At 44.3% G+C, this 24,773-nt stretch overlaps 1 long non-coding RNA gene across 1 annotated transcript in view; it reads left to right on the forward strand.

Annotated features, from left to right (window-relative positions):
• LOC111268425 (uncharacterized) overlaps positions 1-19,533 on the forward strand; it is a 28,116-nt gene extending 8,583 nt beyond the window's left edge. Inside the window, exons 2-3 of the long non-coding RNA XR_015314212.1 lie at positions 17,446-18,429; positions 19,222-19,533. This is a non-coding gene — a long non-coding RNA (uncharacterized LOC111268425). The remainder of the gene's footprint in view (positions 1-17,445; positions 18,430-19,221) is intronic.
• Positions 19,534-24,773: the final 5,240 nt, after the last annotated feature.

The following is a 24,773-nucleotide window of genomic DNA, read 5'->3' on the forward strand; positions in this document are numbered from 1 at the left end:
TACTTCCCCTATACTGAAGTCGCCGCCGCAGGGATTTGCTCTGTTACCCTGCCCCCGGTTGTCTACTAGCATGTCCAATACAACCCAGCCCGACCTCGACCGACCCGGCATTCAGCGGCACAGACGCTTCTAGTAACTTCTGTATATCATACGTGTGTGTGTTTGTCTGTGCATTTCTCTCGTAAGCTGAGGTGCGTTTTGTAAGTGATGAGGGCGTAAAAGCGACACACAGAATTTGCCACTTTTGCCCCTGCGACGGCAAACAGTTTAGGCCATCCTTCCATGCCTTGCTGTGTGTCTACAATTAATGATGGCGAATGTAGTAAAGCTTGTAGCAGTCACAACACGCTGTACCGCACTGATTGCAATGTAGGCACAAAAATCTCGGAGTCGAACTGCTGTTGCACCTTAGTACCTATCAGCTCATGTACTTCGCTTACCGCTACTACTTTTACGGTACCCTGTGCCGTCCAAAAAAAGAGTCGAAAATAAAATTTTTGTCGGCTGTCGGCCTGCCCTGACGGAATGTCTCTCCGGCCATCATTCCGTTTCTTTTGCTTATTGGACCGCCATACAGTATACAGGAACTCAAGTAATATCAGTGTTCGCTTGATCCGGATGATAGCAAACACATGTAGCTGTTAAGGGGTGGGGTGTACGGAGGGGATAGTACTAGTCTGTAACAGAAAGAATCCACTAATATGATACAGACTACGATAAGCATTGTGCGTGTACACAGCGGCGATCGGTACTCGACAAAGCAAACAGCTATTAGCGACAAAACTGCCCATGCAAACAATGGGCGCGTATTAGAAATCGCGGAATTGAGGATTATAGCTAGGTCGTGCTTCTTGTCGGACGCTTTTTCTTGGTAGGGCGTGTTTAAAGTAATAACGATTCAGTGATTTTCAGGGCTATCGCCGTCATCACAACCATTGATAAGCTCGATTAAGGAAGAAATAAACAGGAGTTTGCGTAAAAACACAAGCGCCAAACTGCATGGCTTAAGTATTCGCCTTTCGTGCACAGATACTAGCAGGGTTTCGCGTTGTGAATACGTTCCACATCGGATGATGGCAATTGAAAAAGTCCCAAAATAAGCAGTACAGCTGAAAATACGCTAGACGTTTCGGATTTTATTGCTTATACGCATTGCGGGGGCTGTATAGTACCCATATGGATGGAGTGCGGCGCAAGAACTAATACGAATAAACAGAATAATGTTGCATATATCTGTTCAGCGTGAATGCTGCTTCATGGGTAAATTAAGTTATCTGCCGCCAAACACCATTGGGCACCGCTCGAGTTAGGCGAACGGGAACGGACGCGCGAAATTTCAAACCTGGTTAATCATTCCTCTGTATGATGGGAATCACCCAATGCTCCGTGCCTCGTTCTATTTTTGCACAATCATAGTGGAAACTTCCGTTCGTCGCACGGACATCCTCCACAATCATCAACTGGAGCAAAAGCCTCTGTTGAACGTGAGCTGTGCGGATGCTATTCAGAGTTTTGGCAGTGTTGTGACCATCGTACTTCGCTGGGGTGACGCAACAGGAGCACAAACACACATATTTTATTTTTGTATCTGTTACCTGTTGCGGCAGGTGCTTCTTTACTCAGGATACAACAGTTTCAGCGTCCTTTTCTCTTTCTATTGTCCCTGTGGGCCAACAGCCACTTTCAATTCAACCATCGTTTGCTGATTAATGTTACTGTTGTCAAGCACTTTGGTCTAATACATTTTTTCAGCAAAGCATATAGTTGTTTTGCTATGTATTCGAATTCTGAGTGTGAAACGGTGCACTAAATCGAAAAAACCGCGCAGATTTTAAACGAATAAGCAAATAAGCTACTTCCTTATATATATGTAATGTATATAATATTATATATATACATTACATGCGTATGCCTGTATAATAATAATGTATAATAATACCACACAATGAAAATGGGTCGACTAGTAACAAAAACTTTGCATCGATAGCTGCGACTCTAAATGTCTAAATAATGACATACATTTTTTTCCTATGACTAAAACGTCTGTTGACGCCAGGACTATGATTTTGCCTAATCTCGGTGGTTTGGGGTTACCAAATTTTCCGCCAGTTCACTGACAGTCTACCCTGGAAAAATTAGCGGGAGTATATGCAGTGATTTGCCACCTTAATGTTCCACAACCTCCTGAGATCCTAGGCACTCGACAGAACAGCGTCTGCTAAAATTATTCATTAATTTACCGAAACAGGACTCTGTAGATGACACTTCGTCGCTTTTTGAGCGTACGCTTATTTCCCGAATTCAATTACACGCTTGCTTCTTCCTATACATGTCAGAACATAAAAACATAGATACTTCCGACTATGTAGCAGGGCTTTTGCATTTAAACTGATGGACGATTATTTATAATGGCCACTTTTCATATACTGTTTAACTTTTCGAGCACACCTTTATCTAGGTTAGTCGCCCGATTGAACGTAATGGACAACAACGAAAATATCTAACCAATCTTTCCTCTTTCTATAGTGCGTACTATAAGTCTAATGCGCTGGTAGCTGTGAGCCTCTCCCGCTAAATCACCCGCTACTGTTAACACGCTGATACTTCATGCCCATAGTCACATCAATTTGTGTACAATGCACGAAGCAGGATCTGCGATAATCAAAGTCATATCGAGTCTTAGTGTTGCTGGTATCATGTGGTAATAGCATTTCTTGTCTTTGTGCAGCATCCAGCTAAAGTCTTGAAGCACTTGTGCGTGCCTTGGCTAAAAGGCATTGTTCTTTTACAGATCGTTAAGTTTGGGGGGTTTCGGCGGCTGGCGGTTACACGCATTGCTCGTACAGAACATACATCTCATCTACAAAACAAATGAAGTTATTATTATCATTCTGTCTTAATTTTTGTCTACTGTGCATTGTTTGTATTATCTATTCCTAAGTTGAATTGTAATCGACTGTTTGATCCACTCTATGAACCTTGTTTCTTGCCTTCTTGTTCTTGTTTTATTTTTCTAGTGCTTTCTGGGCTTGGTCTTCCGTCACGTCTGTGCTGCTTTTGATATGGTCGGGGCACTAACAAACTGCCATCTCCTTCGTTGCTGGTAGCTTGCTATCGAATCCACTTTCGTCAAGAAGAGTGCTGTTGCCAATAAATCGAGTTTAGAAAGTAAGCGCGAAAGGGAAGCTAAACAGTAAGAGAGAAAATCCTGAGGACAACGCGACGTACCGTCCTCAGGATTTCCTCTCTAGAGGAGGTACTGGCAGAGGGGCTCGCTGACGGCTCTGTCCCTAGCTTGGGGTTTCGCCTCCATTGATTATGGTATGATGATAATATGATCTGATGCATGAGGCGCCGATGTAGGGTCAGCTGAATGCAGCAAGAACGCGAACAAGAGAAATATGAAGGAAATATGAGCAACTTCACCTTCTTTCCCCCGTGGTAAGCGATACTCGCGACTGAATGAGATTGTAAACAATGTCCTACTTATCCAGTGCGGCCCTGCAACGCCACCACACAAAAGGGCTATCCACATACCCCCTCTAGGTCGCTTTTATATATATGTGTTATATATTGAGAGTAATCGCAGTATAGATTCTGACAATGACGTTGTTTGCATGTATATGTGGTTTGATATATGTCTATCTATATAATGGTTATGATATTAAGTATGCAACGCAAAGTGACTAAGGAAAGCGGAATGAAAGGTCCATCTTGTATAAGAAGAACCCACGATCAGGCCTATTTAAGGACAATGGCTACACTAGGGCGTTGTCCACACATTATGTACCGACCGCGCCTGCATGAATCTTTTTTTTTCTGAGTGACTAAGCGTATCCATCCTATTCACGTCGGACAGAAGTGAACGGGAGCCGGTCTAAATGGATAGATAGTCAAGACAAATAAACGATGGGATGACTAACGATAAAGCACTTCGTTTAACAGCATTTACTATATGTTCATGTAGGCTCATGGGCGTATGCATTTGTAAATTTTTGCTGCAGGCTAACCGTTGTCGTTGCAAAGAGCTGTAAGCACTATAGGCCACTATTACTAGTGCTACACTTAAAATAACTCGGTGAGACGTGGCGCAGCTAAAAGAGAGGAAAAAAATAGTCACTTCCTCCCTTTAGTCAATTTTCAAGGAAGGAGAAGTAGAAACTCATGGGGGGAAAATCGACCATTCATTACTTGGCTTCGACAACGACGACTGCCGGAGAAGTAAAGAAGGGGAGATGAGGAAAGTGAAAGAGATAGGGTAAGAGCTAAGAAGGACGGGATACCAGGGACAAATCCCTGGGGAACGAAGCCCTTGCCGCAAAAGCTACTCGCCGGTGTCAGCGGCCTCGAAGCCTGTGCCCACTTTTATGGCTCGGATACGGACATGGCTAGAATAGCTCTCCCTGATCTACGCAAACAACGTCACTTTAAAACAGCAGACGCCTGCCTGACCGCATAAGGGAATATCGCAGCGAACGGTTAGGGACCGTCTTTTGCGGAGTTTCAGTACTGTTCAGGAATGTATCGTAGTCGCGAAAACCAGAGGGCGGGGTTTTATTATCACATGTTGTTGCACATTGGCAGTGTTTCAAAAAATACGCTTGCTTTTGTGACTTGATAAAACCGATGTGGAACAGGAAGATTTTATCTCATCCTGCCTATTTATTCCTTTCTTTATCCAGATTATCTGCATTTTCCGCTCTCCGACTACGCTCGACCAGCCTTCCGTTCGCTACGCGTTGTTTTTAGCACATAAGTTCAGGACACAGGATGGACGGGCTTGTTTTCGTCTTGTGTATGTTCTTGTGCCTACGTGTTAGACGGAATAACGATAGGCGTGTGTACAGGACGCACAAAGAGGGTGAAGTCTATTGACCGTCGGATGTATGCCCAACCCAAAAGTTGAATAATGACCCTTCTAGAGATTATTTTTGCGGCTTTTATGACATTCCTTGTCACCGGGATTCTCTTCAAGAAGAGAAGGAAGATTCTGTTGTTGTCCTTCGTTAGATGAACCCGTAGGTGAAGGACCACACGCGATCGCGAGAATACATGCTCTGCCGTGCAAGCGGTCAAAACTTGCGCGTAAGTCAAAAATTGCAACTAATGCACGTGGTTAAACGTGTCACTAACTGGGGTGACAGCTTAACTGCCTTATCAAATTTGAGACTTTTATAAAGAAGATTCCATACCTAGAAGCGAAAGGGTGAGCTTTAATGTAAGTAGATTGCGTGGGTGTAAGAATGAAAAGGTTTCATTAGTAGAAGTTATATGGTAGCGAAAAGCGCCAGTAAAAAAGATGGAGAAGTTGTATGCGTCTATGAGCGCTTGTGAACTACAGACAGACCGAGAGGCTCCTGTCTAATACCGTTGATGTAATGGGCAAGCTGAGTCAGATTACCCCCGTTGGAAGCTAACGGAGTGGGCTGACGTTAAGTTTTTTTACGGAGAAGACTTCAATTTAATGATAAGTTTGTTGAGGCCGCCCGTAATTATATACCCCTTTTTTTCCAGCATCAAACGACTAGTGCTGGGAAACTTAAGGTTGTTTCTAGTCATCATTCATGTACAGGCATTGTAAATGTACCAAGAGCCTACTATGTGTGCAAAAAGTAGTGTTTCTTTACTGTGAGGTTATGGTCTCTGGTACTAAAAAATGCACTACGAATCTTACTATAAATAGCGCTAGCTAGCGTCATACATCCAGTCTGCCGGTTAACGAATGCTTTCTAGTGCCAGATGAAGGCCGTAACTGTAACGGCTTGGACGTCTTACACTGCCTGGTTGGTTAGTTTTTTTTCTTCTTCGTTAAGTCTGGCCTCTTGCATAGAGTTTCAGCGCATTGCGTTGCGCCAAGAAAGTCGAAGTTGAGAACAGGCCATGCCGGACATACCGTATTGGAAGTTAGCCAACTGCAATGTGATTTAGCGATATAAAGGCAACGGAAGACCTTTCCGTCACATACAGTTTCTTAATCTCCTTTCGTTGTTTTTGCGCCATGAATGTAAGAGTAACAATAGGCTTGTCCGAGACTAGACAACCCCTCAATCAATGTCTTGTTTCTGCCAAGTAAGGCTAGAGGACGATAACCATCGTTGATATTCGTAAACGGTAGTTAACTTGACATCGAAAAAAAGCGTCACTTCTCTTATTCAAAGACAGATTGCAGATTCGCCGTCCGCTTGGAACCAGAACTGCTGACCAAAGAAGTAGACGAAAGTGTTGAGTTGGAATTATTGAAATATGCTACTTTAGTCGGGTGAACGCTTAATGAAATTTGTGCTTACCGACGCCCTCCATATGACTTGGTGGCCTTCATTCTCTAAGTAAAATTTAATCATTTTATTAAGTACCAGTAAATTATAATTCAACCTCTGTGGCAGATAACCCGTAATTTTTCTGATTATACCTAGGTCTCTCTAATCTGTTCTATCCAGTTTCAGTTGAGACTTTGTCCTTAGTCCATCTACTTGCAGTGCTTCTGACACAGTGACTGCAAAAATCTTGGTAATGGATCCGAGTTATCTCGGATTTCAAAGCTTCAAAAGATAGCCAACCAGCAGGCTCTTTGGCAAAACCAGTCTGCTTTCTATTCCACAATACTCTCTTCTTTTTAGCGAAGAAGATACGTGATACGCCTATGATGGTTCGCGCTGCCATCATCGTTTACCTCTTGCTCCGTGATCGTTTGCCTTTGCATCCGCATTGAGCCAGTTTGTATTGCCCCTATCAGCAGAGGGAAGCATAACGGCAACAATGCCCTCCCGTACGGATATGGAGACCATCCATTGGTGTTATGTTTCAACCCCGCTTCCCTTACTCTCGACTCGTCTGCAAGCTTACGTTATGCTCCGGCGATGGACAGCTCCGTTCCTGTGAGCCGATTCTTTTCTGGCGACTTGCCCAGGGCACATTCGTCCCCTTTATATTCCTCACCTAATCTGCTCCTTCTTGCTTCACCTCTCTCCGTACGACCTCCAAGTCCTTCGCCCTTTACGAGTGCCCCAGCGGACGCAGTTCTGTTCCTGATGATCCCTCTTCTATTCCGCGACGCACTGGTCTCCGCTGTGCCATGCGCGCTCATAACACTACAGTATCATTACTATCCGGGAGTTCTGAACATGTTCAACACCTATCCACACCCCCAACCCAGATGGCTCTCCAGGACTTATTTGTAGATAAAGCCACATAGATATAGTGTGAGTTAGAGGGAATGAATGAGGAAAACTACAGGAGTGACATAGGCACCCCCTTACCCCTCGATGCATATAGATGATGACAATGAACAATGAGTGTGATTTTCCAAGTTGCCAGTGTCTATGCTTGACAACGGCCAGTAGGAAGCCCTTCAGTCGCAGTAGGAAAGATAGTAGACTGTTATAGACAGGCGCGAGCTTTTGTGGCTGCTGCGCCACTGCTATTAATGCTACAGCTTCCCCTACGAGAAGAAGGCAAACTTTGTTTGGACTTTTACGACAAAGGGATGAATCGTCGCCTCGACGTTGGTTGTGAAGAGGAACGAATATCTTAAGAACCCAATAGGACAACAGCAGCTGCAGCAGCGGGTTTAATGAGACTATAGATGTTAGTAGGCGTTCGGGATGCTAGCCGTGATCGTAGTATTGGTAGATGGGTCGTCTGAAGCTGATACTAGTATCGTTGTCTGACGACATATTGTTATTGGTGGCGTGGGTTTTTCGTGTTATAATGGAGCTAAATGGTGATGGCAAAGCCAGACGAAGATTAAACAGGAAGCAATTAAGTCGCGTGAACTAGCTCGGGGCGGCTGGCACGGGAGTCATTCGTTTGCTATGCATCGCATCGCATGCAGGCTATAGTATTTCGATTTACGGGCAATCGGCCAAACACTAACGGACGAGGACCTCCGACGGCACTGCAGGATGGCTCAATCGCCAACTTTGGCCTAACCTATCGTTGAAATAGTAGTTATAGCCACGTGTGGCGATATCGCCGCCTACAAAAATGGATAAAAAGGAAATTATTTATTAGGCACATTTCATGGTATTGAAAGAGCGACCAGCTGGACGGAAGGGAGAGTCTACAAGCGCTAAACGGGACATGTTAGCCCAAATCGCGGTATGTCGATCTCGGAAGTTGGTGCACTGCAGTTCCTCTCGTTTCTTGCTAGATGTCAGCCAAATAGAAAATCACTCGAATGATGGGATTCGCCAATCAGTCTGATCAAGGCAGTCAAAGAGTACAGTTCATTGTAAGTGACTTTTTTTAGTAGGAGGCCTTTCTACCGTTAGCCCTGATAATCGTTCGACACGATGGCCCTTGTAATCAGTGGCTTTGAGATTCCTACAGAAGCAGTTTAAAGTGACTGAAGAAGATTCCGTTCCACTAGCCGCATAGTGGCGGCGACGGGCCGTGTCACGCGGTCTGTTTCATGGAACAAAGCTGTACCAACCGGCTGAAGTACCTTGCCGATTGTGTCAGACGAATTTCACAGATACTACAGTCGGTAGTTTTGTTTTTCGGTTGAAAGAGTTACCAGTGAACAGTGTCAAGGGCATTTCGAAAATCAAACCGAAATGAGGATCCGGTAAAGGGAATAGAGCCACATTGAAATCCTTTGAACCAGGCGGCACGTTATATTCTCGTCTCGATATCTGTGGCCTGTAAGGAACGTTGTTCGGTAAGGTCAAATCGCTAGTGTAGTCGAAGTGAAATTATTCCAGCTAGGGTAAAATAAATTAAATATTATAAAGGCCACATGATTTTTTTAAATTTAAATGCTCATATTTGAAGAATAGTCTAATTCTGGCATTTTTATATTGTTATTGTCTACTGATTAACCTTCGGAAAAAAGAAGCCTATGTTACAATTGTTTAGCGAGACCAGTACAGCATATGTACAATCTTCGTATTGCTACACGACTATTGGTGATTGGCCCCAAATGAACGACCTGTACAATGGCTATATCGAATCACCCCTACTACATCCATAACATCTTGGCTAATGCGTGCTTACAGGCGCTAGTATCCGATCCAAATTACGTCGCTCCGTTGATGTCTACTGATACAAGTTTGTACAATCGGCACTCGCAGTCTGCGAAAGATCGGCCAGTAGGCAATCGAAAGTATACGAGACCCCCGTATGTGGCTTAGTAATACGTGCGATTCCCCAGTATGACACCAATAGGAGCTATCAGGTCAGTACGTTAGAACGAGAGGCAAGTGTCTGAGGTTATTTTACGCAGGAAGGTAATCGTGAAGGCGACGGCAGCTGCCGGCATATGGGGTAAAAAGGAAGGGGTCCATCGCACGGGCCATCGCCGAAGGCAACGGCGCCGAACCGAATGTTCAAAGAAAAGCAAAAGGGGAAGCTGCTTGGCAAGTATTTATTGCAAGAAAAAGAACCCGTCGCAGCTCACTTTCATGGGCTTCGACCGTCAGTGGGTAGTCTCAACCCATTGCTCGTTGGCGTCCCGGTCTGTTTTGCTGCTTTACCCGCCATTCTGACGATTTAGACCTATTTTTAGTAATACATTGAGCCCTGGAGCTTGGTCATCGACCTGATCTTCCTTCTCCTCTTTGCTTGTTAGATGCAGAGTTTTAGGCTATTGACAGGATTTGAACAAAGAGACTTTACTGGCCCACAGCCTAGCATCGGAGTGTTGGTAAGGTGACAGGCCTGACGATAGGTCATGAGCGAACTGTTGTGGTCAATCGATGTTTATTTCGACGGAGTGGTTATATGGGCCGGGTTACGAACATGGCGTATTTAGTAGCTGGGACGGACGGGATAACATCGACGTTTTGTTCGTTTCTGTTCTCGTAAGAGCAAACATGTCAGAGTCAGAGTTGATAGAAGTAAACGATGGTTGTGCGCTGTATCAGTGTGGTCGTGTTAGTTATAGTGGTCGGAACCCGCAATCGGCATATACTGTTACAACTAACAGGGGCGAGGCCAATTTAGGATAATGTTGCTAGCTATAGAACTGAGGATCTTACGTAGAGGGCCAACAGGTAAGATGGCAAAAAGATGTATATATATATATATATATATTGTTTTTCATATATAACAGACACATTTCTTTAGTGGAAATGTGGAGAAGTATAACAGAAGAAACAGGAAAACAAAACTGCTAATGCTAGCTAAAATCAGTCCGCTTAGAAAGTACGACTGGCCTATAATGCTGTATCCTACAGTGAATTTTCCTTTTTCCACTCGAGCTTGAGCCTATGGACCAGATTGCATTCAGTTTTCCTCTACGACGTCATACTCCTACGATACAACAAGGAGGCACTCAGCCCGTTGTCCCAGTCTTTGTTGCCGTGGCAAACAATATCAGTAGTGGCTGTCCGATGGTGGCGTGTATAACGTTCACGCACGCTACAACCGACCGACGAAGTACGGCTGTGCTTATAGCAGTATTGCGACCGTTACATGTCCTTCCTACACAGTTGGGAGTACAATGGCGTCAGCCAGGTGATGCATACCCTCTTCTCTGCTGTATCTAACCCCCTCGACCCTGTGCGTTCTCTCTAGGCGCATCCAGTGACGAAGTGATCTCTGTAGAGTCACAAATATATAAACAAACGAACAGACGGGGTTGTTATTCTGCTGACTTTCCCTCTTTCCTATGACAACGATTCGTTCGGCTGTTGGCGATAGCGGCTGTGACAACGACGACGGCCACGACGGCGGTATCGGCAGCAGAGGCGGCATTCCTCCGGGTCGCGTTATCGCATATGTCAGGGGTGCAACGAGTATGCGCCTTCGAATTCTTCCTCTACCCTATGTAAGTGTGTGTAGCCTCTCACTATTACACCGCCGCTAGCATCAGCGCCGCATAGAGTCTGTTGGCGCGTTATTGTCGTGTTTTTCCCGTACAACACAGCTAGCTCTGTACACTAATAATATACAGGGTGGGTGAGGAAGAGTAAAAACGATAAAGAGAAATGAAGACAGACGGTTTTTAAAGCAGCAGCAGCAGCACTAGCAGTTGTTTGCTTATCGTATTGAAGAAGCAACCAACGAGGCCAGCGAGGGCGAAAACATGATGAAAATAAAGATGTAGCGCCGTACAGTAGACATACATACATACACAGACGAACACATTAGGATCGCTTTGTTTTTTAAATATATTCGACGACCATTCCATTCTTTTGGAAGAATGTTGACGGTTTTTTATACCGAGAGAGGGTCTTGTTGATTTGTCGTTTCTGCTGTATCGTCTGCTAATCTGACCACCCCGGACCAGGAGTTTGCGGTTGCGTAACGAACGTCTTCGCCACTTTAGTGGTTTTGGCACACGTTGCGGTTCACCTGTAGTGTAGTTGCGGTTATTATGCGTTTATAACCAATGCACTATTTGCAGATGTCGTTGACAGAGACGTTCTCTAAACTAATAACATTAATGATGAACTCTTATGTACTTTTTCTGTTAACGTTGTCATACTGCGAGCAAAGGCAGCACCTGACTGAAAAACCGGACCTATGAGTTGTCAAACCTAATACTGTCGCCTGTAGTTATTCTCGCGACGCAATAAATAACGCAATCCATTGTTGATCCCTCTTCGTCCGTGATGTAATGTTTATAGACTGTATAGTAAGGGCTGTTTTGGGGAAAGCTGGGTTTTTCTGTATTGTACAGTACCTTTCTCTGCTGCTGCTGCTGCTGCTGTTGCTGCTGCTGCTGCTTATCCATTGTATCCCATTCTATCTCCCAAGAGAAAGGTAACCTATATATATATATATATATACACTAAGACCCTTTTGCAACGACAGGGCCATACGACGGGCGGTATGGCTAGCCAGTCTGCGGTAATCCGACTTGATTTCCCCCTGAGGGAAAGTAAAAAAGTACGGGTTGCATGGGCTTTATTTCGCTCCCCGACTCCTGGCGCTGTGAGGTTTTCTTGGGTTCAGTAGTGCTACGAGTTCGATATCTGCGTCGCCTTGTGTTCATTTCTTGCGGCCAGGAAGTAATGAAAGATGATCAGATCGACTGCCGTTGATACCTTACGGATGCCGCTGAGATCTAGGCAGGTCTTGGGTAGAGTGATATTTACTGATGTGGACGCTGACTAGTTACTTGTATTACTATATTAATGTATTACTACATCGTCTTGTAACGCGGGCAGGTGCGGGGCAAGCCACTTCTACAAGTGAAATTGAGGCAACTTGCTATATTTCGTGTTTCATTAGAATCGTGTCTAAAAGCGCATAGATATTAAATCAAATGGTTAAAGCAATCACTTCATCAAAAGCTCTAGTAATGTAAAAAACTATAGTAACAAAAAATGTAATATGTATTGCATTTTTTATTATACTACCGCGTCGACCAGTACGTTGAAACAATATATTTTTTTACCCTAAAAATATTCTGGATATAGGAACATAGCTACAGGGCTTCGCTTCAAGTAACGTTTGCAGCTTTTGTTCTCAGGGTTCCCTTTTCTTTACCAAGAAGGTATTCCAGTGCGTTATCTTGACAAACGGTCATTCGGGACCCATCTATCGTAAATAAGATTTGCCCTATTTCTAATCTCATTTCGTTGTCAAGGTCGCTGCAGCTTCTCGCCTATTAGCCGTGGCTGCTGCTGTTGAAGCTGGGTTAGGAAACATGTTGTATTGTTCAATACTATACTGCTACAGTTTTCCCGCTTTGTTTTATTAAAAAGTCAGTGGTGCACGTATAAACATTTGCGTTAGGTTCTTTCTGCTTTGAGTACTTTTTAGTCAAAGGCAGAAAGCGGTCCCGTCTGGCCAGCACAACTAGAAATATTCAGGCGATCTCACTTTATCCTGTAAGGCTCCCTACTAGAGTGGGCAACGTTCGGACGGTACGAATGGTGGTGTTCGTCTTTGATGCTTTTTCTGTTTACATTTGCGACTCCTCTTCGAGTTTGTCGCTCCAAGTTTCGCCGGGACTGGGGAAAGTCTATCAAGAAGTTGGCTAATCTTACCTTAAGGATGTATCTACATAGTTTTCATAGTCATGTAGGCAATCGCGTAGACGCCTCGTCGCTCATTCATAGCCATGGGCGACGTCGTACCGCGCTGTGAAAACTTGCCGAGGCCATGAAATACAAATGGTCTTATGGGTTTTACCACTTACGTCTAGACGTATCAAAGTCCTGTACGTATATATGCAAATTGAATATTTATTTAGCTAGTGTATAATTAGCGTTAGTGTGTGTAACAGTTGGGCAAAGAATTTGTTAACCTGTGAATATTTTGACCTCTAGATTCGGTTTGTTTCTATGTAGTATATATTATTACATAATATTTATGTAATAATAACGATAACAACAATAGTGATCAAGCTTCTAAAGTTCCGTGGGATTCATATGTGCCTTAGTGGTATGTAGGTTCATAACTATTGATCATCGTAGTTTATTTATACCTTTTTTTATACAGTTTTCTCTGTTTTTTTTGCACTTCGACTATTTTCGGCCGAAGTTGACAAGAAGGCGCCCACCTACCCCTGTGTATGTTATACTGTGTAACAAGGCTATTCTCGTACTACCACATGTTGATACTATTGGTATCCTTTAGCTTAGCCAATATTGCTCTGACCATGGGAATGATTCCACGAAATTTACATTTGTCGATGCTACAACAGTTTCTGCTACCATCGAACGATTGTGTGACTTATCTTGCTGAGGCCTTCTGCTGAATTGGTCCTAACCAGACGAGAGCTTTGTATTGCCATTACTGTTACAGGTATTTTTTTGGCCTCTTGTTTCCTAATCGTATCCACGGCTTACCCGACCTACTACGTATAGTCGCCTCGGCTATGTTTCTTTGAACGACACGATATCAAGCGACAAGTACAATGTGGATAAGTTTTTGGAACCTTTTATGTTCTCGTTCGAACTGCAGCTATGCAAAAAGACGGCCCTCATCGGAACAGACAAGACACTAAGGGTTAAAAGCAGGATATATAGGAGATACAGGGACAGGACAGAAGCGCAGTCAAGGGGTATTTCTTGCCCTCTGTCTGAGTTCCGTGCTTTGCTTGTGCTTATGATGCTGCTGGCATTTCCTGCCGTTGGGTGGGGAGGCGTAATATATAGGACTCGTCCGGGACCGGCCTGGGACGGAAAGGGAGCTAAGTCGACCAAATAACTTCTATTAGACTACAGCAGGGTAGTCGAACAGCTGATCTCATTCAGGACAGACCCTTCACTTGCGGTACGCCTACTAATACTGCAACTATTGCCACTAACACACGCACGGGTAGCCGACACAGAACCAGCCCGGTTGCGGTGTATTTCTATAGTGCCTCAAGTAAGCAGGCCAGCGGTCCGATACTCTCTGTGCACTCATATTATATTGCTCCAAAAGGGGCAAGGTGAGCCTCGTTTGGGAGAAGTCTTTTGGGCTGTGTGTGCAGGCGTGGAATATTGCGTGGCGTTGTGTTGCGATTGGATTCGTTTTGCCCACAAGGTTGCGTGGATTGCGTAGTGCCTGATGGATACGAGAAGGTCTGGGTTCATCGTGTAAGACATTGGCTTTGGCGAGGGCAAATGAGATAACAGTCAACAGGGGCCGCCCAAAGTTGCTTGGGCTATCCGAAGAAGATAACCAACCCGACGTAGGGCGCATGACGATCGTGAAGAGGCATTTCATCGGGGCTTACTTACAGGATGCCGACTAGACGGACACCGGTGGCGTTATATTGCTTAAGAATAAGCTTTCTGATTGGATTAAACCAGTGGTTTAACTGAGCTGTTGTTTCAGTGGTCTACTTTGTCTTGTTGTAATGCTCCGCTGGCATTGCTAAATCAATCGACTAATAAGGGGAACCCCTAAGTTCATCGTATAAAGCATCGAGGGGTAAAGTCACAAGCAACTAGCTAAATTGAAAAACCCGATGTAATTGGGAAGTAAACTGAATACTCAATGATCGAAAATAACCAATAAAATCGACAGTAGAGGATATTGCTATCGCAATGGATATATATACATGGTTAATTATTATTAGTGTCACCTATTTTACTTCAAATAATAACATCTTCTATGAGAGCGAACGTAATAAATTTCAAATTTTAGCTACAAACGTTCAGGAACTAAATTAAAGGAGACAGAAGTAAAATTTTGGCTATTGTCGTGAGTACCGTGGATTTGCTGAACTCCTGATAGCCCGCGTCAGAACGATTATTCAGCAGCGTTCATGTCGGGCGTCGATCTGACCGGGTAAAAAGAATCAAGATCGAAGGTTAAACTCAAGAGCTTAGCAGGAATGTTTCTACTGAAATAATATTATTTAAAAACAATATTTTTATGTGAAATCTGCACTTGCCCGCACTCATATGTTTACATTATTCTCTTTGGCGTTGCAGTTCATGCGCCTTAATTACATTAAGAGTTTGAATTCCATGAATCGGGCTATTAGCATACATTTGCGGTACGGGACGTAGTATACTGCCTAGAGAGTAAGAAGTGTTATTTGCAGGACATTTGGCTGCGCTATAGAACCTTGCCGGTATTGTTCCATTTGTATGTACCTCCTGCAGCATACATGAATACCCCGTTCATAGTTATTATCTTGCTATTATTGTATGTTATAGTAGTCGTCGTGCATTGTCGCAATCGACCCTTTATGAAATAAGGACCCGTTCGTAATCCGTTACCCATGTATTGTAGATGTGTGGTCTGCTACCACTGGCCACCCAGCGACGTATCGCGAATGGACAGCTGCAGCCTTACCAACTACCACCGACCCTGCGTGGAAACCTAATTTTTTCTTCCCTACTCTCTCGCTGTTGCTCGGTACATACAATACATCAAGCATCCGCAGCACCGGCTGGTCGCAAAGAATAACCCAATACTTCTCTCACAAATGAACTTGGAACTGCCTAACGAACACGGAAGCACAAAAGACACATTATCTTTGACAGAGGCTCTGTCTTGCACCTTGTGGATGTGTACGAGCACAATACCATATTTAGGGCCAATGGGTAGGGAACGTGGGGCGGAATTTATAGGGCAATTCGAAGCCCCCTGAGAAGTGCATTGTCACGAATGTATACGGTAACCGGGGTATCGATTACCCCTCCACAGCAAGAGTAGTGGTGATGGTGTACTGTCATGGAACAAACGTTCTATTTTTTTGCATTGCCTTTTTGCGTTCGGTTAACCTTGCCTGTACGCCAGTCGCCCGCTAGGGGGCGGGTGATTGGTGGGTCTTATCAAACTTCTCTTCCGGCAGTCGGCGCGAAGCGGGTCTAGACTTGTTCACTCGCGTGCGCCGTCAACATGCGTACAGTTATTTGTTGCCAAGGTTTTCCATGCATTGTCTGTCCTTAACTCCCCACGCTCGCGTGGTCACCGATCTACAATAATTGCGTCTCCGGCCTAATAGAAGTAAGTGGCGACAGCAAGCGCAGAAATCTGTAGAAAGGGGTCACACTTTCCCCGCTGCAGCGCGAGGGAAAGGCGGTTAAGAAAAGCGTGTGAGGGATATGCTGATATTTGTAAATGCCACTAATACCAGTACGTTTCTTAAGAGTAACGACAAAACAAATGCGATTATTAGCTAATGCGTTGTTGGATAGCGGCAAAATAAACCAACTGAGCGACGATTCCGCCTGACGCGAAGGGCTACAGGAAATAGGGCTAAAAAAATAGAGTGCGAGCGCTTTACCTGTCGCTTGTCAAAAAAATCGAGCGGTCTATTTTAATTTTTTTTGACGAATATACTCCGAATTAATACTGCCTGTTATAATAAGTATATCTTCTGTGGAGATAAAGTTGTCAAATTAAGCAATAACTTCGGGATGAAAAAGGTAACTGGCAGTATGCACTGTGATCTGCGGATTTCATGTACACTTTCTAGTAAGCCCTTTATGTAAATCGGCCGATACAACCTCCAATATACTTAGTTTGTGACTGGCGAGCCTTAAAGAAGCAAGCACTACAAACCTATATACTTCTATTAAGCTAATAGTTACTAATTCAATAATTTATTACACAGTGATGGTCGATCGAACAGGCGACACAAATAAACCTTAGCTACTTTTAATCAAGCACATGCCGTTCATTGTATATGGCACATAACTAACATTATACGAGCATACGTGTAACTACCAGTCGATCTTCATTTTAAAAAATTCTGTAATTTCAGTTCAGTAAAACACACTTTTAAGTGAATTAGTAGATACGTAGACCTATCAACTTGGCCCACACGTCGGCCAATTATTTAGTGTCCGGAAATTAGAATCGCAGACGTGACAAAACTTGTTTATATGAAAGCAGCCGTTTTAGTGAGTAGTCAGTCATAGTAATCGACCTTTGTTTGTTTTCCAGCAATTTGGTACCAATTTCCGGGCACACTTCCGGTGTTTTGTATAAAGTTATATAACGTCTGTGGATTGTAGAGAACGAAGCAAAATAGGGGTACGGCACTGTGCGCCCGCTCGCACCATAACTCTACGAATTGCTAAGCTTTGTCAATATTTGTTGCAGGTAAGTGTACTCCTTAGCTATCGTTTTCATCGTCGGCGCTTTCTGCATCTCAGCCCCCAAATATTTGTGCAACTGCTTCAAGGCACAAGGATTCGCCTGATACGGACGTCTGCGCGTAGGACCGATATCGAAAACAGGTCAAGATGATGGTAGTCATTTCTAGTGAAAACGGCTGCATCTAGACTATAACTAACACATAGTAATATATTCGTCAACCAACAAATATGATACAAACAAAAAGACAGATATTCGCTTAAAAATGTGAAGGTACGATCGGAAAGGATCTAGTTTATTGTGTTCCGTCGACGCACGATAAAAGGGAGGTGAAAAAAATAAATAGTACACAATTTCATGTGACCGATAGGTTTACTGTTGTTGTTGTTGTGGGCAGCTTTAAACGGTCCTCAAAGAACCTTCCTGTCCCTAAGGAGCTGTCCATAAGGCTACAGCCTGCAATGGAGAAAATATGAGTTGGCAGTAGCAGTGTGAAGCTATATGAAAATGGAGGAGTGGGAAAGTGATTCTATGAAACTGAAGTGATTCGCTTGTCGCAGGAAGGGTGTCTGTAGCTGTGAGGGACAACTTGAGGGCCTCTATTGCGATGATTGCAAAAGAGTGAAGAGTGTGAGCTCCAGGCCCTCCTATTGGATCAGTACGTAGTGCTGCCACCCTGTCTACTTCAGCACTAGCAACAGCTATTGCGTTGATATATATACGTCTGGTGTGGGTGGTACGGCTGTGGTCTTTGGCACCGTTTTTTTTACAGGGAGCCTTCTCGAGTGGGAAGTCAAAGAAGCGGTTTTCGTTTGCGAGCTGTTGTACCGCCCTAGAGTGGTGATGTTTGGAGCAAATCAGAAATATAGTGGTTTGCAGCAACTCTGCGAGACTCATCTGCGAGACAAGGAGTCGGTCTCTGCGAAGGGCTGCAAAACAGAAACGCTGCTGACATAAAACCAGAAGATATTCGCAGGCTGTGCCATATTAGTAAGTGTTTTGTCGTTGTCGTGCATCTTGTACATGTGGGAACGTATATCTGTCTGTGGATCTTGATGTTGGTAGACAAGACTCTGTCCCCGTTCCGCATGAAACGAGCGGAGGCAGTGGTAATCTAAGCTAGTGGAGGCTGCTGTATTCGACAGGCGTCGTACTCAAGAGGAAAGCTCAAAAAAAAAACACCGAATGATTTGAAACGCGGTCGGACTGTGCATTATGCTTCTGACTTCAGAAATATATTAATGCGAGATATCCGATAAATATGCCAAGTGAACTTAGGTGTGCGTAACGGGTTTTACAAAAGGCCCCGACTGAAATCGATACGTTTGAACGACAAACTATCCTATTAGCGCTTAGGCTTGAAGTGTGGCAGTTTTGTTCTACTTATGCGAAAAAATTTCGATATTGTAAACACGCTTAAACAAACGGCAGGTATAAAGAGGACAAACGACAACGCGTTAACAGTAATCGGCCTTGACATGCGCCGTTCACAAGAATTGGTCTTTTTTTTTTAGATGGACCATGTATTCGCGAAATATCTAGCTCGATTCATCTCCAGACTTTAACCAACGGCGTCGCCCGGGGCCTTATCAAACAGGGTCTTACCAAACATCGCCAAGCGCCTCTTGTTTCTTTAGCTTTGCCCTTTTCCAGGGTGGGCCAGCCACATGGGGTATATGTGTGCATCTCTTATATACCAGTGGCCCGCTAGCTCCCGTGGATCTTCTCAATTTGCATATAGATCAACCGTCACTAACGCGGACGTCGATTTCCTTTTTCTAGTCTCGTGTATCGTCTATTCAGGAAAGGTGACCTTTAAGTGGGCACTGCAAGTCTATTTGGATAAGGAGAAAAGAAGAGACTTTTTAAAGGGAAAGCAGAAGAAATCGATCGAGAGGACACGCCTGGTTCGTCCTCTTTTGTCAAGATCAAATTCAAAATGCACTTATCACCCAACGGTTCTGAGTTTAGAACACTCGTTTGTAAGCTTGGCTTTCTACTCGGACGTAAGTGGTATTGATCTCGAAAAATTAACCTCTTTCTTAAACAGTTCAGCTAGGAAAACACCACTCACTTATACAGGTGATAGTGCTAAGTGCTGCAAATAAAGAGTGTTACTTTACTCGAGTACTTACCTTGTATGTTTGTACGTGGCGTGCGGGCCATAGTACGCGAAACCCTATTTCTAGTCTAGGATTTTTGTTGGGGTACTGTTGTGACGCGCTATCGTTCCCCCCCGTCCACGTGCTCCCTACTGACCTAGTACTAACAATTTTTTCTGACAGCATACATCGAGTCGAACTTGTGCTTGTCATCATTAATGCTCTTACTAAAAACTTTTCCACAGGCTCTTGTCTTTTCGTGCGCTTGCCAGCCTGCTCCAATATTAGCGTACTCGACGCCCCAGGCCCCCATTGTTGTCAGAACCAGCTCACTTGTCCATCATCTCCGTAGTGGTCACTCTTTCACTTACTAGTAACCAGGACGTCTTCATCATCTGCCACGACATGCTACGATAATAGCAACCGTTATCGTTTTGTTATCGCCGTTCCTGTCGATATGTTGGAGCAAGGGAGGATACTGGCGAGCGGTAGCTGTAAAATGCTACGTGTAGTGAGGCCTTTTTCTCTTATGGACTTCTCCTACCTGAACTCGGGTATACAGCAGCCATGATGATGAGGAGTCGATGACCCGTACTTTCTACCTAATACCTTCACCTGCCCTTATGTACCACAATTTACTTAACTTGATGGAAACACGATGGCAGTGAAACATTGTTGGACGCATCATTGTTTCGATCAGCTAATTGCTTAGTGGTGAGCGAACGGCCGAACCGATAGCTGGTCACTTCGTTAATCGGCAGCTGTGCCGAAGACGAAGCTTAAGGAAGAACGTAACCACCAGTGGACTCATTCACACACTCTACATATATCTACATCGAGCTCAAGCCGCATATAGAAAATAACTGAGACAACGAAAAGTAGATACATTGAAGATAGCAACAGCGGACTGTGGTAGCACAGACGATGCTGGGCGCCTTCGATGCTAGCTGATGGCTGGTGGCAATATTCTTAATCTAGTGGCGCGTTCGTTGTGTGGCGATCGACTAGCGATGACTCACTTGGCACTGGTGAAGCGACCGACTGGGGAAGGGCAACGTACACTAGTTCCATCTTTTCCTCACCCGTACCTTTGGCCTCCATAGCTTTGTTGTGCCTCCAGCATATACGAGCCGACGACGAAGTTAGCTCCCTGACCCAAACCAGGTTGTCCCAGCCCTTCTGGCTCTTATCCCATCTACCTTTAGGTAGGGCTGTTTTCCGATCTGCCCAAGCATACGAGGCCTTTTGTTGGTTGGCTGGCTGGCTGGCCCGATGGGGGTTGTCCTATAAGGGTTGTCTAGCTGACATATACTGGAGAATCCACAAAGCAAGAGAATACTCCGAACATTCGCTGAAGGCAGGGGACCTGAGCGAGCACTCTCGCATATTCTCTTTCTACCTGTCTAGTGGATGGATCAGCTGAGTGTGGATCTAGACAGGGCAAAAGGAAGAGAGTCGTCCCTGCCCCCTAAACCGTTCTTCTTCTTTGCTTCAGTCGCTAAAGTTATTTAGGGGGCGAGTTGGCCGCTATTTCCATCGAAGCAAAAGTGCAAAAGAACGAAGGAAACATCGAGGCTGGTTTATACTTTCAGAGCATTTGCTTTGACGCTACATAGGAAGGATATAGTATTGTCGAGCAGAGTCGAAAAAGAGGAAAATCGGCGCTAGGTAGCAACTGTACAACAGCGACACGGCAACAGCAGCGTCCTCTGTTGAGGTTCTCATAGCTGAGCGTCGTGAAGAAGGAACTGGCCCATACGTCACACGCGTGCTGCTCATGTTGTAGGACAGCTTCCCTTTAAGGATCCCAAGACAGAGGGGGCTGAACCAGCAGTAGGAGAAATCATGTAAAATGGGTGTTGCTATCGGACCGATGCAAATGAAATCCTTTGTTGAATACCATTGATCAACATTTCTAACAGGCAAGAGAAAATTAACAGTGACATGAAAGCTGTTGTAAGAATAAATCTACCTTTTGCATGAAAGCGTTAATTTGTTACCGCTGAATGCAGACAAATGACGGCTTGAAGTGCTGTTATGCCCACTCATGTTTTTGATGATCTACTTATCATCATTATTATTATCAAACAACATATATATAGAGTAAAACATGTGTTGATGATACACCTCTAGAATACAAAACGATTGATAAGGGAAAGGCTCGTTCAATAGTCATAACAATAAGGCATAACAGAAAAAGTAGAGCTCAGCACAATGCATGCTATTATTATTATTATTATTATTACATACAATACTTAAACACACGGGTATATAGCACCACAATGCATGACAAGTCTATTGACAACATAGTTAGGCGTAATGAAAACTTCTTTTGTAGGACACATACACTGGTCAGCCCGTATTCACGTCCCCCTCTAAATAACTCTTATAAATAACCCCTGAAACCTGCTGTGTGTCCTAGCAGTAAGCTGTCCCATACCTGAGCTTTGTTTTTTTATCTATCTGCTATCATCTCATAACATCTTCTGAGCTCGCGTTCCATCGAGCTAGAGTCGCCCGACTTATCGTTGTTGCTCGACCATGGCCAGGGGCTCCATCTCCGACACGCGGATCTAGTTTTTGTCTTCGTTATTGGCCACAGTGCCCTACGTGGTAGTCGCTGTCTTCATCCTTATACATATATATATACACGCATTTGCACATACGTTTATTGTCGTCTACCTCCACGTTCTTTCAGCTCGATTGTGAAACCTTTATTTATTCGCACGCTATACTAAGCCATTGTGTTATCACCTTATTGACCCGTTCCCTATTTTCCTTATTACTCCTTGTGATCGCATCCCCTGTGTGAGTCGATTCCTCGCTCACTATCGTACGCTTTGTCCGACGCAGAGCGGCCGTGTTTATTGTGTGGCGCGCCCTTTGCTGCGATAGAACCATACGACGCGACATTCGGCAAACATTTTCAACGGATCGCCTTTGCGTTTGTTGCCGCCGATATTGCCATTATTTTTACTGTCCCCCTTAACACCTTGTCGTCAACATCGGCATTGTCCCATTAACACGGGTGCTATTGGTGGGTTGTTGTCACTCGAGGCGCGGAGCCTAAGAATAAATTTGACCTAGCGGACTAGTCTACGAAGTACCCCGTGTCTATTCCTATAGCAAAATAGTTGATTTAGTCCGCCTCAGCTTAACAGTTCAGCATTCCCCAGGTGGTGGTTGTAGATCGATGCGGAGCAAGATGTTTGAAAGGAAAGGGGACGGAAGTTAGTTGAGCCGTTTCGAGCGTGTATCAACGGGAAAAGCATGTTAATTCAGAAACTATAAGCGCGATCGATGCAGTCAGAGAATCAGTGAGTAAGCAACCAGTTAAAATGGCGTGTAATTCAACAGGACGCGGGCTTGACTAACCAAGGTGGCATCCATCAAAAAGAGAACAAACATCTTACCGATGCGTGCACACTTTCTAGCCAGCGTAGGCTGTATCTGTTGCAGTGTAGTCAACTCAGCCCGCGAAAATTCAACGGTGCAACATTCCTTATGGAGTGTTATCCGATTAGCGTTTTCCAGCTAGCAGGATAAAATATAGAAGCCGTTAAATGAATGCTACCCTCCTGGTCAACCGGAATCCATGCGGATCGGCATCAAAGATAGTTCAGAAAAGGAGTTTTCCCAATTGAGCTAATGAACGAGAGTACTACGTCGATATTAACTGTAGTGGCTACGCGCAAAAACCAAATTATCGGAAAGTACAGGGAGTATGCTTGAGAGCAGCAGAGCTAATTGTGCGCAAGCTATCAGCCCACTCTAATTTGGAGAGATATCCTTGGCCCACAGCCCGCTCTGAATTGGCCGGTAGTTGCCTCTTCACATCCGCCATTTGTTCTACTACTATCAACTACTCTGGACTAGTACTTTGCGGTGTATTCTAGATCCTCAATGAGCCGAAAAGGAGTCAGCAGACCGTCACGGTTTAACTGAGCAGAGCTGTCGGAGACTTCGAAATCTAGGTTTGGTTTCAGAATATATAAAACAGGAACAATAGCATTATCGCCTTTGAACACTTTATCCTGAGAGGAGAGTTACTCGTCTTGTTCTGGCCTTTCGAAGAAAAGTGGATGGGCTAGAGGGCTCCGCGAAATCGAATGAAAGAAAGAGAACACTCCGGTTATCAGAGGTCATTTCGATGAGATTCCACATAGATTCTGTCAAACTTGTAAATACTTAGCACTCTTAGTGATAACATTGGTGCTGATGCAATGACCTCCATTAGCCATTCTCAGGGGGAAATAAAAATTTGTAGCTAATTAACTATTGTATGTACTAAGCTAACGGTATACAACAGTCGTAAAGTAGGAATTCTAAGATGTGAAGCAACGGCTCGTTAATGAAACGTCGATAGGATACATAAATGGTCTCGAACATATATATCCGATATACACTAGATATCTATTTCGGCATAGACACACCTGCGAAGTAGAACATAAAATAAATTCTAAACCAACTTACATAAATATTTCTAGTGTATTTTTACAAGGTACAGTTGTAGACGTTATAGCCTTCATGATGTGTTCGTTTTACGGCTACTGCTCCATGTAGTACCCTGATTTTTGTGCCGTCGACGCTACTAAAGGAAATGGGTTTCCTGACGAACTTTCATTTAATGGCTCGTTTTTGCCCCTTCGATTCTCCGGCGACGCATTTAGCTACATTTCATGTACGTAAGTATTTGGTGCAAATCGATTCTTAAATGTAACAAACGTAAACGTCGCACATGTGTAGTAGCACCAAAATAATTTAAAGAAGTTTTCGCGAGCGGAAATTAGAGCGGGTGTCTACATTGGAGAAGGATAGCCAGTTTAAATCCGGCATCGGGTAGTATCGAGTGCGTTCGGCACCATGAAACCATCGACGCTTGAACGCTAAGTTAGCCAGGCCGGTTTGCCAGGTTCGCCACGCTTGGGTTGCCGCTACCGTTCAAGGGAAATTCAAGTCATTTTACTCATCACCTACTGTATGCTCAAACACAAAATTATTTCCATCTGCAAAAGGGGAATATCGTGCATAAACAGTTTGGTTTCACTGGAGTAACTGGAGATTTCAGCGCCGTGTCGGTCGCCAAACAGCCACCAGCCACTGGCAAACCTTGACAGGTTTTTGACGAGCGTCAACTCCCATATGGGCTTCAACCCATTTGGCTGGACCGCGGTGGATTCATTCAGGCAGGTTCGGACGTAGATGGCTGGCTCAATGGCTCACTAACGACGG

This window comes from Varroa jacobsoni, unplaced genomic scaffold, assembly GCF_002532875.2.
Source record: "Varroa jacobsoni isolate VJ856 unplaced genomic scaffold, vjacob_1.0 scaffold_1283, whole genome shotgun sequence".
NCBI lineage: Eukaryota > Metazoa > Arthropoda > Arachnida > Mesostigmata > Varroidae > Varroa > Varroa jacobsoni.